Source organism: Bacillus rossius, unplaced genomic scaffold, assembly GCF_032445375.1.
Source record: "Bacillus rossius redtenbacheri isolate Brsri unplaced genomic scaffold, Brsri_v3 Brsri_v3_scf27, whole genome shotgun sequence".
In the NCBI taxonomy this organism is placed as follows: domain Eukaryota; kingdom Metazoa; phylum Arthropoda; class Insecta; order Phasmatodea; family Bacillidae; genus Bacillus; species Bacillus rossius.
In genome coordinates, this window is record NW_026962448.1 from 307459 (window position 1) to 322285 (window position 14827).

Below are 14827 nucleotides of genomic sequence, written 5' to 3' on the forward strand. Positions count from 1 at the left end.
CCTCCGTCGACGGCCGCACCTCCTTTTACACTTCTAACGCCGCTGATCACACCTTCCTATACAACCACCTCACCCAGCTCGGCCATCAGCCTTTCACGCACCTGCGACAGGACGAGAAGGGGGACCGACTCGTCCTGAAGCGTCTCCCACTCACCACTACCCCCGAGGAGGTGCACGCCGCCCTCCTCGACCTGGACCTACCCGTTGCTTCCGTCACTCCGCTCCGCGTCACCGACACCGCCACGACCCGTCCGTTCCTGGTTAATACTCACCACCTGGGGGAGGCAGCTCCCTTCCTGGCTCTACGCTCCCTGGGCTGCTGGGTGGTCTCCGTCGAACGCTATCGTGGCAGCGGGCGGGTCCCGCAGTGTTACCGGTGCCAGCAGGCCGGCCACCCATCCACACGCTGCGAGAGGCCGGTGGCCTGTTTCAAGTGTGCCGGGCCCCACCGGTCCCGCGAGTGCACATCGACGACTCCGAAGTGCGTCAATTGCGGCGAGGCGCACTTCGCGACTTCCATGGACTGCCGGGTGAACCAGGCCTACCTCAGACGCCACCCCCCCCGACAACAGCCTGAGGCCACCCCGGCACCGCGACCGCGACCGCCAAACTTGACCGACGCTCGTGCCTTTCCCGCCGTCACCTCCAACGCCTGGACTCGGCGCGGTTCCGCCGCCGCCACCCTGTTCCCCTCCCGCGACGGGCCATCTCCATCTGCACCTCAGGACCCCTCATCTCACCGACCGGACGCTGACGACACTTCATTCACCACGATCATACGTGACCTCATCCAGCTGTTTCGGCAGTACTTTCCCTTCATTCGCCGCACCCTGACCGCCCTGTCCCATGCCAAGTCCCCTTCGGAGAGATTCGAGGTGCTCCTCCAAGCGCTTCTGGGTCTCTTCGATGGATCCCCCGCCGCCCCTTAAGCTCCTAGTCTGGAACGCCTTTTCTTTGCTCCCTAAGCTTCTCGACTTCCTTCACCTCGTCGACGAGCACTCACCCGATGTCGTGTTCCTATCAGAGACCTGGCTGACCCCCGCTGTACCCCTCCGCGTCCCGGGATATGCCGTCCACCGCTCCGACCGTGATGGTCGGGGGGGTGGGGTGGCACTCCTGGTGCGCGACACCTTCACCCATCACCGCCGACACATTCCACCTTCACCCGCGACTGAGGCTGTGGCCGTGCGCCTGTTCGGACAGCCCTACTCCCTGACTCTAGTCTCCGTGTATCTCCCACCCCAATTTGCCTTCCCCTCTGCCGCCGTTGTCGCCCTCGGTCGGCTCGATGCCCATGTCGTGCTGGCCGGGGACTTCAACGCCACCCATCCCTACTGGGGCTGCGTCGCGGCCAACCGCCGAGGCAGCTCCCTCCGTCAGCTCCTCCGGCGTACTAACCTCTCCATCTGCGCCCCCGCCACCCCCACATTCTTCCCCGCTCAGCACCACCGTCATCCCAGTATCATCGACCTCGCCCTCACCACACCGCTCCCCATCATCTCTGGTCTCACCACGCTCACCGCCGGGGCCTCGGATCACCTGCCCGTCCTCGGCTCCCTTCACTTCTACCCCCATTCCAACCCGCACCTTCCCCGCTTCGACTTCCGCAACGCCGACTGGAATGGGTTCCAGACCACCCTCTCATCATCACTCGACCTCACCCTCCCCTTCGACACCCCCGACCGTCTCGACGCCAACGTCGTGTCATTCACCCGGGCCGTCTCTGCGGCCGCCTCCGCTCACATTCCGCTGGCCACTCCAAGTACCCGCATCACCCCCTTCCCGCCTTACCTGCGTGACGCCGTGGTCCTGCGCGACCGCTTCCGCGGCCTGTGGCAGGCCAACCGGTCCCCGTTGACACGGATGGTGTTCCTCCTGCTGCGGGGCCGGTGCCGCCGGATGGTCGCGGCGTGGAAGGCGCATTTGGAGACCCGGCGTCTCGGCTCCCTCGCCTCTGCATCCGGCTCTCTGTGGACCTACGTCCGGCGCCTCCGATCGGTCCCCACCACTATTCCCCCACTCACCCACCCGGCCGGGGTGGCGGAGACTGCCCCTGAGCGATCGGAGGCGGTCGCTGCCTACCTCGCGTCCACGTTTGCCTCCGCTGACCCCCCCACCCTCTCCTCCGAGTCTTCGGACGACGGGGACACACCCCCCCCCCCTCGCACATCACGTCACTCTGCCCGTTCTTCCGGACTCTCTGCCATTCCCTCTCGCCACGCCATCGGAGGTGCGCACACTCCTCCTCCGTCTCAAGCCCCCTTCTGCCCCCGGTTCCGACTCTCTGCCTGCACCCGTCCTCCGTGCTCTTCCTCGGAAGGCGACGGTCTTCCTTACCCGCATCATCAACGCGATGTTCCTTCTCTGTCATTTCCCCACCCCTTGGAAAGTGGCCATTGTCTCACCCATACCCAAACCCGGGAAGCCCCCTTCCCTACCATCATCGTACCGCCCCATTTCTCTTCTACCCATCATCTCTAAGGTCGCAGAGCGGACCATTCTCACACGCCTTCTCCTTCACGTCAACCTCTTGCATCTTCTCCCCCATCACCAGTTCGGTTTCCGCAAACGTCACTCCACCTCCCACGCCATCGCCCGTGTGGAGGTGCTGGCTGTCCAAGGTTTCGCACGGCGCCAACACACGGGCATGGTGCTTCTGGACCTTGCCCGGGCATTTGATTCCGTGCCCCATTCACAACTCATTCACCGTCTCTCCGCCACCGACCTTCCACCTCATCTCATACGCCTCATCTGCTCGTTCCTGGGGGGTCGTACCTTCCGGGTTCGGGTGGAGGGCGAACTCTCCGACCCCCGTCACATCATGGCCGGCGTCCCCCAGGGCGCCATCCTTTCACCCCTTCTCTTCACCCTTCACATCGCCGACCTGCAACCACCACCTGGCACTCACCTGGTTCAGTACGCCGATGACACTTGCCTCCTCGCTTCCTCCGTCTCCGAGCGAATGCTCGGCGACCGCCTGAGCCGCGGGCTCACATCACTCTCTACTCAGTTCCTCGCGCACGGCATCGGGCTGAACTGCTCGAAGACCCAATCCATTCTCTTCTCACGCATCCACCCACGCCAGGACCACCCCCCACGAGTTTCCAGCACTGCCATCCCCTGGTCACCCGAGGTCCGCTATCTGGGGGTGACCCTGGACAGTACCTTCACTTTCATCCCGCACCTTGCTTCCATGAAGACTCAATCCAGGGCGGTCTTGGCGCAGCTGGCACCGATACTGCGACCCTCATCTGGCACCCCCCTCCCGGTTCGCATCACCGCATTTCATTCCTACGTCATCCCACGCTTCACCTACGCATCCCCCGTGTGGGTTCATTCATCCCGTTTCAACCTTCGCCCCATTACCCGCACCTACTTCCTGGGGATTCGTCTCCTTCTCGGACTCCCCCGCGCCACCTCCAGGCTGACTCTCCTGGCAGACTCCGGCCTGCCCCACCTTCACCCTCTCCTTCGCTCCATGACAACTTACTTCCTACGCCGATGCCGACGCAGCGACAACCCCCTCATCTTTCAACTTGCGGAGCCGCTGCCTCCTGCACCCCACCCACGACGACCGCTCTTTTCGACTGACCACTTACGCGACGACTCCGACGACGACGCTGACGACGTCCCGGCGGCCGGTGGGCCCGGTAGATGACGGCGTAGACCTCCACGTCCACCGGTAGCCTCCGCGGACCCGCCACCATAGTTCACCATCTACATCGCCACTCCGTCTTCTTCCCATCGTCATCAGCATCGCCGTTTTCTCCGCGCGGCCTCCATCAGCTGCGCGGCTCCTGGATCAGCATCTCTTCACCCCCAGCAGTCCCTCACCCCCCCTCCACCCAACAAGTAGCCGGGACCTTCAAGAACCTCCGTGTTGGCGGGGTCCAGCATCGTCATGTTCTTCATCTTTGTGTTTATGTTCTGTACAGTGTTCTTGTCCACTGCCTTGTATGTATCTTTATGTATTAAATGATGTTTTTGTGTGTGGGCCCCTAGGGGCCCCACTTAAAAAAAAAAAAAAAAAAAAAAAAAAAAAAAAAAAAAAAAAAAAAAAAAAAAAAAAAAAAAAAACTAAAGATTTCCGTGGAGGGGAACATTTGATGAGTCTTTAAACAATTTTTTGTTGTGCCCAGTGTTTACACACTGGGCCGGTTACCGTTAAACCACTGGGCCCGGGGGTGAGGCGGGGAGGGGGAAATCTGAAAAATCGAATTGGACAAGTATCGTTCATGGGAATTTTTTTTTTCTTTTTTCAACTATTACCATGCACAATTACGTACCTTCCTTCCGCACTTTCAAGACGGTGGGGTTGTTCGCCAAGGCACCGTAAACTTGAGACCTACGAATGCATTACATACCATACACAGATGAAAAAAAAAAAAAAAATTACACTTCACTGTACATAATTCTTAACACTACTTCACAACTACTAAGTTGAAATTTTTTCACCGGGACAGCGCGAACGCAGTCCCGACTACCAAAAATTACGCGCCCGAGTTACCCACATTTGGGGTAATCGCAGAGGTCAGCTCAACCGAAGTGCAAGGGAAGAGCCTCACCCTGGGGGAACCCCCTGCTTGATCAGGGTAGCCCCTACGCCAGGTAAGTATGCTGCGCAGTGTTTCGCTTTTCTATTTCACTTGGAGCTCGGACCACCTCATCAACGTGTTTTGAGGTTATGTACTTCTACCTCCGAAACAGCTCTTTCCCCAGACATAACACTCCCGTGCCAGTTCATCACACTACATGACAGTACACACCAACAATGCAAATACAATTTCTTCCTACAACTGCCCGTTTCTACTCGCACCTCGTTTCCTTTGTTTCTGTACCCACGGCGACGGTCGACCGCCGCGTGCATTTGGTTACCCCGTTTGCCGCGTGGCGGCACTTGGTTACACCGTTTGCCGCGTGGCGGCACTCGGGTCGTCGCGTCCGCCTCGGCAAAAAGGCGGGCACCACGGCACAGTCGAGAGGGGAACTTTTTTCCATTAGCAACATACCTAGGGTTTCACGAAATATCGAGTGCCGTGTCCCACGAGGCGATTTTCGGACGATTCGCGGCTTCAGGCTGCACGACCGTACGCTATTTTCACCATTAGTGGTGGTCCGCACATTTTTCCTATATAGTCCGGATTTTCAAAGTTTCAACCGTGCTCTGGTTTCCCTTCAAACTGCTCTTAGGTGCTACTCTGAGTGGTTTGCAGGGATTTCCTTAGTTAATTCGAGTTTTCCTCGCGTGCTTTTATAATCCGACCAGTCGTTTCTGGTGCGAAGACTTGCTGCTGGGTGCATATCCGGATCTGGTAACTCTCAGCAGCAAGCAACAGGGTCCCCCCCTGGGCATTGCTGGGGGGACTCTGCAGAAATAAATTCAACCCTCGGGTTCCACTAATTATTATTTTATTTTTATTTACAAGTTCTACTCAGCATCACTCCTATTATATTCACTCCATCTTCTTCCACCTTTAACTGACTGCTGACTGCTGCTGCTGCTTCCTGGGGCTGTCACCGGGTGGCCGAGAAGAGTAGTTCCTCCCAGGTGTGGCTCTTGGCCTGCCGACTTGATTGTTTCTCGTCGGCATGGCCGAGGGGGGGTCCGGGGAGGACCCGCCCCTGGGGGACTCCGACTTTGAGGGCCGACTCCAACCGCCATTGAGGGACTACACCAGGCCTCCTGGTGGCCACCGAGACCGGACGGGTGCCTCGGGCGATGCTGGAGCAGAGGGATGCTCGCCGCCCCCCACCCCCAGCCAGACCGGGATCCGCACCCAGGAGCGCTGCACGAAGGTGTCGGAGTCCAAGCATCACCAGATGGTGCCACCTGGCTTCTGCTCCGACACCCCCTTCACCCCGGACGTCACCATGGCAGCAACCCTCACCACCACGACCACCACCATGACGACCACGACAGTTTGCACTTTCACCCCCTCTGCTTCTCACCCCATCTCCTCACCATTCTCAGCGCCTTCCCCCTCACTGCCACTCATCCCTGTCGAGCCTGCGGCCCCCCGGGACGTGCCGATGGACACCGGCTTCAGCCTCCCCCGCCGGACGGTGAAGCGGCCGAGGATGGGGCGCGCCGAGGACCGCACCTCCATCTCCAACCGGTTTGGCGCCCTCGAGCTCGACTCCGCCGGCGAGGAGGGGACCTCGTCCCGGGACTCGTCACCTGCACCATCCACGTCATCCCGCATCTCACACCTCACCCGCCGCACCACCCCCCGACCGACTACGACCGCCGCGACTCAGCCATCGACCTCCGCTGCTCGTCAGCCGTCGCCTCGACCATCCACCTCCGCATCTGCACCTGGACCCCGCACCCGGCCTCCCACCCAACCTGCTGCCGCCCCCGCATCTGCCTCCGCCGCCGCCACCGTCAAGCCTACCCGCATGCCGCCCATCGGCTGCCGCCTCCCCATCACCACCAGCCCCTTCACCCTGGCCCAATCGTTTCAGTCGCTCCTTTCTGGCAAGCTATCCATCACCTCCGTCGACGGCCGCACCTCCTTTTACACTTCTAACGCCGCTGATCACACCTTCCTATACAACCACCTCACCCAGCTCGGCCATCAGCCTTTCACGCACCTGCGACAGGACGAGAAGGGGGACCGACTCGTCCTGAAGCGTCTCCCACTCACCACTACCCCCGAGGAGGTGCACGCCGCCCTCCTCGACCTGGACCTACCCGTTGCTTCCGTCACTCCGCTCCGCGTCACCGACACCGCCACGACCCGTCCGTTCCTGGTTAATACTCACCACCTGGGGGAGGCAGCTCCCTTCCTGGCTCTACGCTCCCTGGGCTGCTGGGTGGTCTCCGTCGAACGCTATCGTGGCAGCGGGCGGGTCCCGCAGTGTTACCGGTGCCAGCAGGCCGGCCACCCATCCACACGCTGCGAGAGGCCGGTGGCCTGTTTCAAGTGTGCCGGGCCCCACCGGTCCCGCGAGTGCACATCGACGACTCCGAAGTGCGTCAATTGCGGCGAGGCGCACTTCGCGACTTCCATGGACTGCCGGGTGAACCAGGCCTACCTCAGACGCCACCCCCCCCCGACAACAGCCTGAGGCCACCCCGGCACCGCGACCGCGGCCGCCAAACTTGACCGACGCTCGTGCCTTTCCCGCCGTCACCTCCAACGCCTGGACTCGGCGCGGTTCCGCCGCCGCCACCCTGTTCCCCTCCCGCGACGGGCCATCTCCATCTGCACCTCAGGACCCCTCATCTCACCGACCGGACGCTGACGACACTTCATTCACCACGATCATACGTGACCTCATCCAGCTGTTTCGGCAGTACTTTCCCTTCATTCGCCGCACCCTGACCGCCCTGTCCCATGCCAAGTCCCCTTCGGAGAGATTCGAGGTGCTCCTCCAAGCGCTTCTGGGTCTCTTCGATGGATCCCCCGCCGCCCCTTAAGCTCCTAGTCTGGAACGCCTTTTCTTTGCTCCCTAAGCTTCTCGACTTCCTTCACCTCGTCGACGAGCACTCACCCGATGTCGTGTTCCTATCAGAGACCTGGCTGACCCCCGCTGTACCCCTCCGCGTCCCGGGATATGCCGTCCACCGCTCCGACCGTGATGGTCGGGGGGGTGGGGTGGCACTCCTGGTGCGCGACACCTTCACCCATCACCGCCGACACATTCCACCTTCACCCGCGACTGAGGCTGTGGCCGTGCGCCTGTTCGGACAGCCCTACTCCCTGACTCTAGTCTCCGTGTATCTCCCACCCCAATTTGCCTTCCCCTCTGCCGCCGTTGTCGCCCTCGGTCGGCTCGATGCCCATGTCGTGCTGGCCGGGGACTTCAACGCCACCCATCCCTACTGGGGCTGCGTCGCGGCCAACCGCCGTGGCAGCTCCCTCCGTCAGCTCCTCCGGCGTACTAACCTCTCCATCTGCGCCCCCGCCACCCCCACATTCTTCCCCGCTCAGCACCACCGTCATCCCAGTATCATCGACCTCGCCCTCACCACACCGCTCCCCATCATCTCTGGTCTCACCACGCTCACCGCCGGGGCCTCGGATCACCTGCCCGTCCTCGGCTCCCTTCACTTCTACCCCCATTCCAACCCGCACCTTCCCCGCTTCGACTTCCGCAACGCCGACTGGAATGGGTTCCAGACCACCCTCTCATCATCACTCGACCTCACCCTCCCCTTCGACACCCCCGACCGTCTCGACGCCAACGTCGTGTCATTCACCCGGGCCGTCTCTGCGGCCGCCTCCGCTCACATTCCGCTGGCCACTCCAAGTACCCGCATCACCCCCTTCCCGCCTTACCTGCGTGACGCCGTGGTCCTGCGCGACCGCTTCCGCGGCCTGTGGCAGGCCAACCGGTCCCCGTTGACACGGATGGTGTTCCTCCTGCTGCGGGGCCGGTGCCGCCGGATGGTCGCGGCGTGGAAGGCGCATTTGGAGACCCGGCGTCTCGGCTCCCTCGCCTCTGCATCCGGCTCTCTGTGGACCTACGTCCGGCGCCTCCGATCGGTCCCCACCACTATTCCCCCACTCACCCACCCGGCCGGGGTGGCGGAGACTGCCCCTGAGCGATCGGAGGCGGTCGCTGCCTACCTCGCGACCACGTTTGCCTCCGCTGACCCCCCCACCCTCTCCTCCGAGTCTTCGGACGACGGGGACACACCCCCCCCCCCTCGCACATCACGTCACTCTGCCCGTTCTTCCGGACTCTCTGCCATTCCCTCTCGCCACGCCATCGGAGGTGCGCACACTCCTCCTCCGTCTCAAGCCCCCTTCTGCCCCCGGTTCCGACTCTCTGCCTGCACCCGTCCTCCGTGCTCTTCCTCGGAAGGCGACGGTCTTCCTTACCCGCATCATCAACGCGATGTTCCTTCTCTGTCATTTCCCCACCCCTTGGAAAGTGGCCATTGTCTCACCCATACCCAAACCCGGGAAGCCCCCTTCCCTACCATCATCGTACCGCCCCATTTCTCTTCTACCCATCATCTCTAAGGTCGCAGAGCGGACCATTCTCACACGCCTTCTCCTTCACGTCAACCTCTTGCATCTTCTCCCCCATCACCAGTTCGGTTTCCGCAAACGTCACTCCACCTCCCACGCCATCGCCCGTGTGGAGGTGCTGGCTGTCCAAGGTTTCGCACGGCGCCAACACACGGGCATGGTGCTTCTGGACCTTGCCCGGGCATTTGATTCCGTGCCCCATTCACAACTCATTCACCGTCTCTCCGCCACCGACCTTCCACCTCATCTCATACGCCTCATCTGCTCGTTCCTGGGGGGTCGTACCTTCCGGGTTCGGGTGGAGGGCGAACTCTCCGACCCCCGTCACATCATGGCCGGCGTCCCCCAGGGCGCCATCCTTTCACCCCTTCTCTTCACCCTTCACATCGCCGACCTGCAACCACCACCTGGTACTCACCTGGTTCAGTACGCCGATGACACTTGCCTCCTCGCTTCCTCCGTCTCCGAGCGGATGCTCGGCGACCGCCTGAGCCGCGGGCTCACATCACTCTCTACTCAGTTCCTCGCGCACGGCATCGGGCTGAACTGCTCGAAGACCCAATCCATTCTCTTCTCACGCATCCACCCACGCCAGGACCACCCCCCACGAGTTTCCAGCACTGCCATCCCCTGGTCACCCGAGGTCCGCTATCTGGGGGTGACCCTGGACAGTACCTTCACTTTCATCCCGCACCTTGCTTCCATGAAGACTCAATCCAGGGCGGTCTTGGCGCAGCTGGCACCGATACTGCGACCCTCATCTGGCACCCCCCCTCCCGGTTCGCATCACCGCATTTCATTCCTACGTCATCCCACGCTTCACCTACGCATCCCCCGTGTGGGTTCATTCATCCCGTTTCAACCTTCGCCCCATTACCCGCACCTACTTCCTGGGGATTCGTCTCCTTCTCGGACTCCCCCGCGCCACCTCCAGGCTGACTCTCCTGGCAGACTCCGGCCTGCCCCACCTTCACCCTCTCCTTCGCTCCATGACAACTTACTTCCTACGCCGATGCCGACGCAGCGACAACCCCCTCATCCTTCAACTTGCGGAGCCGCTGCCTCCTGCACCCCACCCACGACGACCGCTCTTTTCGACTGACCACTTACGCGACGACTCCGACGACGACGCTGACGACGTCCCGGCGGCCGGTGGGCCCGGTAGATGACGGCGTAGACCTCCACGTCCACCGGTAGCCTCCGCGGACCCGCCACCATAGTTCACCATCTACATCGCCACTCCGTCTTCTTCCCATCGTCATCAGCATCGCCGTTTTCTCCGCGCGGCCTCCATCAGCTGCGCGGCTCCTGGATCAGCATCTCTTCACCCCCAGCAGTCCCTCACCCCCCCTCCACCCAACAAGTAGCCGGGACCTTCAAGAACCTCCGTGTTGGCGGGGTCCAGCATCGTCATGTTTTTCGTCTTTGTGTTTATGTTCTGTACAGTGTTCTTGTCAACTGCCTTGTATGTATCTTTATGTATTAAATGATGTTTTTGTGTGTGGGCCCCTAGGGGCCCCACTTTTAAAAAAAAAAAAAAAAAAAAAAAAAAAAAAAAAAAAAAAACTAAAGATTTCCGTGGAGGGGAACATTTGATGAGTCTTTAAACAATTTTTTGTTGTGCCCAGTGTTTACACACTGGGCCGGTTACCGTTAAACCACTGGGCCCGGGGGTGAGGCGGGGAGGGGGAAATCTGAAAAATCGAATTGGACAAGTATCGTTCATGGGAATTTTTTTTTTCTTTTTTCAACTATTACCATGCACAATTACGTACCTTCCTTCCGCACTTTCAAGACGGTGGGGTTGTTCGCCAAGGCACCGTAAACTTGAGACCTACGAATGCATTACATACCATACACAGATGAAAAAAAAAAAAAAAATTACACTTCACTGTACATAATTCTTAACACTACTTCACAACTACTAAGTTGAAATTTTTTCACCGGGACAGCGCGAACGCAGTCCCGACTACCAAAAATTACGCGCCCGAGTTACCCACATTTGGGGTAATCGCAGAGGTCAGCTCAACCGAAGTGCAAGTTTTTTTTTTTTTTTTTTTTTTTTTTTTTTTTTTTTTTTTTTTTTTCTTACATGCTAGAACATGGTACATCACAGCACCCGACTGCCGAAGGGAACCGCGCGTCCCAGCGACCCTGCGCTTTTGCGCGCTTACAGAATTCTAAATAATAATAAACTTAACAGCTAAATATAGATACATACACAGCAGCAAAAACAATTATTAACTAGGAAAAAATGATTAACATAGAAAAAACCTAGAGTACATGATTAAATACAGGCAGCAAAGTGGTTAAATAACATGCCGATTAGCGGACATAAATAAGTAGAGTAACAGTGAACATGGCAATTACACAGCAAGCAAAAGAATATAAGATAAGAGAACAAACGTTAAAAACAAACACACGATACAAAAGCGACAAGAACAGGTACAGTAACAGTTAAACAAGTCCGCAAAGTGTTAAACATCAACATTAGGGCGGCTCGGCCAATTCAAAGTCCCTGATGCGGCGGTGAGGGTGGGCCACAGAGGGGTCGTAAACCGCCAGGGAGTTGATGACCGGGTTCAGGTGCCGGCCAGCACGGCGGAAAAAAGCAGAGGCCAGGCGGCGGACAACTTCTTCGGGCGGAGCGACGCCAGCAAGTTCGTGCATGCGGGCGGCGGCTGTCCGATGGGGAGTGGCGAGCAGGTACCGCAGGCACCAACGGTAGGTAGAGCGGATCGGCCGAAAGGTGAAAGGTGGCACGTACGCCCATACCACGCAACCGTAGAGCAGGATGGGCAGCACAAGCGCCTGCCAGAGGCGGACCCGCATGTCCAGAGGGAGAGTACTGCGCGGCGAAAGGACGGGCCGGAGAGCTTGCATGGCCGTGCGAGCGCGGCCGGCCATGTGCGAGATGTGTTCGTTCCAGGTGAGCGACGAGTCCAGGTGGAGCCCCAAGTACAGCGCAGACCGCGTCCACGGGAGGACGGTGCCCAGCAGAGTCAGCGGAGGTGGCGGGCGACTGCGGCGCTTGGAGAAGAAGATGGCATTCGTCTTCTGCGGGTTCGGCAGGAGGCCCCACGACTGCAGGTAAGTGGCAATCGACCGAAGGCAGGTCTGCGCACGAGCACCCAGCAGGAGCGCATCGGGCCCGGTAAGTAGAAGTGCAGTGTCGTCCGCGTACTGCAGGATCTTGGCAGCGGGCAGCACAGGAACATCAGCCACGAACAGGGCGAACAACAGTGGACTCAGCAGGGCCCCTTGAGGCACACCGGCGGCAACGGCGTACGGCGCGGACAAAGCAAAGTCCACGCGCACCCGGAAAGTACGGCCGGAGAGGAAGCTACGCAAGATGGCGAGGAAGCGCTCCGGAAAGCCGAAGGTGCGGAGCTTGGCCAGGAGGAGCGAGTGACTGATGCAGTCAAATGCACGAGACAAGTCCAACAGGACCAAGACCGAGTGTTCGTGGCAGTTGAAGGCTCGGGTGACGTCATCCACGACGACCGCCAAGGAGTGAAGAGCCGAATGACGCTTCCGAAAGCCAAACTGCGTAGGTGGCAGCAGATCCAGACGGTCAACAAGGAGGCGCAGGCGAGCTAACAGTATCTTCTCCGCCACCTTGGAGAGGACCGACAGCAAGGAGATAGGCCGGTGGCCGGTGAGCAGCCGTACATCCTGCCCCTTCTTCGGAACTGGCACCACCACCGCCGTCTTCCAGGGGGCCGGATAGTGCTGGAGGAGAAGGATGGCGTTCAAGAGCTGCGTGAAGTACACGAGGCCCCTCCGCGACAAATGGTGCAAAAGCGGCGCCTGAACACCGTCAAGACCAGGTGCGACACGGCTGCGCAAACCTCCAATGGCACGACCCACTTCCCGAGGAGTGGCCAGCAAGTGGCCGTGGAACGGGTCTTCGTCCACAGGGGTCGAGGCAGCAAGCTGGGGTGCAGCACGGAGAGCAGAAGAAGCATGGGGCTGAAACGTCTCGTGAAAGCGGGCGGCCAGGGCTGCAGCTTTGGCGGCCGGGTCTTCCAGCAGGGCTCCATCCACGCAAAGAGGCGGCACCGTGGTGCGAGTCGCACGCAGCTTCCGCAGGAAAGTCCACACAGTGCCACGAGTCAGCGAAAGGGCCTGAATGCGGGCGAGCTGTACCTGCGCCCGCCAGGCTGCAACTGCGCGGCGAACCTCAGACTTGAGTTCGTGGTATTCAGCAAGGAGGCGGTCACCCCGGTTGCGCTGCCAGCGGCCGCGAGCGCGGTTGCGCAGCGTAAGAAGGTGGCGGAGCTCGCGCGGCATCGGCGGGCCAGAGCGGGGGGCACGGCAGACCGGAACAGCCTCAGCAGCAGCCATGGTAAGGAGAGCCGCAAAGTCCGCGGCAGCCTCGTCGAGAGCGTGAGGAGTGCGCGGAACCGCAGACAGGTCAAGGTGAGCATCCAAACAACGGCGATAGGACGGCCAGTCAGCCCGGCGGAAGTCGAGGCGCTCCTGCAAGCCGCCAAAATCGCGCTCGAGCTGGAGCTCACCAAAGACGGGCAGGTGGTCAGAGTCGAGGGCGAGACGAGTCGCGACGTTGAGCACAGGCACACCAGTGGACAGAAAAAAGTCCAGGACAGACGGGTGTTGAGCCGCCCGCGTCGGGAAGTACGTGGGTGACGACGGAGCAAACAGCGACAGACCAGCCTCGCACACCAGCCTGTAGAGACCACGGCCACGAAAGTCGGTGGTGGCGCAGCCCCAGTGAACATGCCGACAATTGTAGTCGCCCGCAATGACGCAGTGTCGGTCCAGGCGCAGCAAGGTGGCGAACGCCGGCACAGGAAAGGCCTTGTGCGGTGCCGAATAGACGCAGCAGAAGGTGAACGGCTGGACAACACCGGTGATCTGGACAGCGACTGCCTCCATGTTCGTCAACGGCGGCAGCGCGCGACGATGGTGCCGTAGGTCCGAACGGACAAAGACTGCAACCCCACCACGAAGGCCGGACGCGCGGTCGGCCCGATGGGCCGCGTAACCAGGGACCTGGAAGCGCGAGCCGTCTGTGAGCCAGGTCTCGGTAACACCAACAATAGCCGGGCGGTGGACACGAAGGAGGTCGGCAAAGTCGGCAGCACGAAGGCACAGCGAGCGGGCGTTCCACGTCATGACGTGTGCAGTCATCGGCGAGAAGAAGCAGCGGGAGGAGCGGCAGCACCAGACGACGCAGCAAGCAGATCGGCGGACGCCAGCAGCAAGACCTCAAACTTCGCAGACAAGGTGGGCGCCTGGAGAAAGGAGCGGACATGAGCGGCGAGCTTGCGGAGCCAAGAGCACACATCTAAACTGCGGAGCATGTCGAGCAGCTCCCGCAGCACGTCAGCAGTAGGCGGATCCTCAGCAAAAGAGGGCCGGTGAACAGAAGAAGTAGGCGAGGGCCCAGAGACAGCCGCAGCAAAAGAGGTGCCTGCGACACGCCGGCCACCACTGAAGGTAGAAGGGGGAGGCGCCTGCTCGGGACGCCGGGCCTGCTGCTGTTCTTTCCGCTGCTCCAGAGATGCCAGCTTGCGGAGGCGATGAGGGCACTTGGAGTAATTGGCGGGATGGTCGCCGTCACAATTGCAGCACGTCGCGGGCTCGGAAGCAGGGCGCCGACAGTCGCGGGAAGCATGTTCGCCACCGCAGCGCACGCAGCGCAGGGCCTCATCACAGCCGTGGGTCGTGTGGCCAAAGTGCTGGCACCGAAAACATTGTACAAGGCGACCACCCCCACGAAACGGTTCCACAGTGACGCCGACACCACACAGGTTGGTAAGTTGGAGGGCCTTGTGGAGCGGACCCATGCCCTGCAGCACGACCAGGAACAGCGGCAG

At 60.5% G+C, this 14827-nt stretch overlaps 1 non-coding gene across 1 annotated transcript; it reads right to left on the bottom strand.

Moving 5' to 3' along the window:
• Nucleotides 1–4453: 4453 nt before the first annotated feature.
• LOC134544004 (U1 spliceosomal RNA) lies at nucleotides 4454–4616 on the bottom strand. The gene has a single exon (XR_010077439.1). It is a non-coding gene; the product is annotated as a U1 spliceosomal RNA (small nuclear RNA).
• Between the last annotated feature and the right edge of the window lie 10211 nt (nucleotides 4617–14827).